Here is a 1,226-nt window from a genome sequence, read left to right as displayed (position 1 = left end):
AAAACCACTTATTGATGTATGCGCACTCGGGCGGGGTTCGAACCCGCGGCCGCGGGCTTAAAAGGCACGCGCTCTGCAGACTGAGCTACCGAGGCGAATGCAGCACTTGACCTAGTAAAAATGGACTCCTAAACTCTTACAAGGCAATTTCCAGTAAACCATAGACTAAAAACCACTTATTGATGTATGCGCACCTCGGGCGGGCCTCGAACCCGCGGCCACGGGCTCAAAAGGCACGCGCTCTGCCGACTGAGCTACCGAGGCGAATACAGCACTTAACCTAGTAAAAATGGACCCCTAAACCCTTCCAAGGCAATTTCCAGTAAACCATAGACTGAAAACCACTTATTGATGTATGCGCACCTCGGGCGGGGCTCGAACCCGCGGCCACGGGCTTAAAAGGCACGCGCTCTGCCGACTGAGCTACCGAGGCGAATGCAGTACTTGACCTAGTAAAAATTTCCAGTAAACCATAGACTAAAAACCACTTATTGATGTATGCGCACCTCGGGCGGGGCTCGAACCCGCGGCCACGGGCTTAAAAGGCACGCGCTCTGCCGACTGAACTACCGAGGCGAATGCAGCATTTGACCTAGTAAAAATGGACCTATAAACTCTTTCAAGGCAATTTCCAGTAAACCATAGACTAAAAACCACTTAATGATGTATGCGCACCTCGGGCGGAGCTCGAACCCGCGGCCACGGGCTTAAAAGGCACGCGCTCTGCCGACTGAGCTACCGAGGCGAATGCAGCATTTGTCCTAGTAAAAATGGACCTATAAACTCTTTCAAGGCAATTTCCAGTAAACCATAGACTAAAAACCACTTGATGATGTATCATACATCATGTATGCGCACCTCGGGCAGAGCTCGAACCCGCGGCCACGGGCTTAAAAGGCACGCGCTCTGCCGACTGAGCTACCGAGGCGAATGCAGCACTTAAACTAGTAAAAGATAGACCGTTACACTCTTCCAAGACAATTCCCAGTGAACCATAGACTGAAAACCGCTTGATGATATATGCGCACCTCGGGCGGGGCTCGAACCCGCGGCCACGGGCTTAAAAGGCACGCGCTCTGCCGACTGAGCTACCGAGGCGAATGCAGCACTTGACCTAGTAAAAATGGACCCCTAAACTCTTCCAAGGCAATTTCCAGTAAACCATAGACTAAAAACCACTTATTGATGTATGCGCACATCGGACGGGCCTCGAACCCGCGGCCACG

At 52.1% G+C, this 1,226-nt stretch overlaps 7 non-coding genes across 7 annotated transcripts; all 7 read right to left on the bottom strand.

The window, feature by feature from the left end:
- Positions 1-21: 21 nt before the first annotated feature.
- Pmar_PMAR001670 lies at positions 22-95 on the bottom strand. The gene has a single exon. It is a non-coding gene; the product is annotated as a tRNA-Lys (tRNA).
- A 96-nt stretch (positions 96-191) lies between these two features.
- Positions 192-264, bottom strand: Pmar_PMAR001669. The gene has a single exon. It is a non-coding gene; the product is annotated as a tRNA-Lys (tRNA).
- Positions 265-360: 96 nt separating this feature from the next.
- On the bottom strand, positions 361-433 carry Pmar_PMAR001668. Its single transcript has one exon. It is a non-coding gene; the product is annotated as a tRNA-Lys (tRNA).
- A 70-nt stretch (positions 434-503) lies between these two features.
- Pmar_PMAR001667 lies at positions 504-576 on the bottom strand. The gene has a single exon. It is a non-coding gene; the product is annotated as a tRNA-Lys (tRNA).
- A 96-nt stretch (positions 577-672) lies between these two features.
- Positions 673-745, bottom strand: Pmar_PMAR001666. Its single transcript has one exon. It is a non-coding gene; the product is annotated as a tRNA-Lys (tRNA).
- Positions 746-855: 110 nt separating this feature from the next.
- Positions 856-928, bottom strand: Pmar_PMAR001665. Its single transcript has one exon. It is a non-coding gene; the product is annotated as a tRNA-Lys (tRNA).
- Positions 929-1,025: 97 nt separating this feature from the next.
- Positions 1,026-1,098, bottom strand: Pmar_PMAR001664. The gene has a single exon. It is a non-coding gene; the product is annotated as a tRNA-Lys (tRNA).
- Between the last annotated feature and the right edge of the window lie 128 nt (positions 1,099-1,226).

Source organism: Perkinsus marinus (genome assembly GCF_000006405.1).
Source record: "Perkinsus marinus ATCC 50983 genomic scaffold scf_1104296967382, whole genome shotgun sequence".
NCBI lineage: Eukaryota > Perkinsozoa > Perkinsida > Perkinsidae > Perkinsus > Perkinsus marinus.
This window is presented reverse-complemented; position numbering and strand designations above follow the sequence as displayed.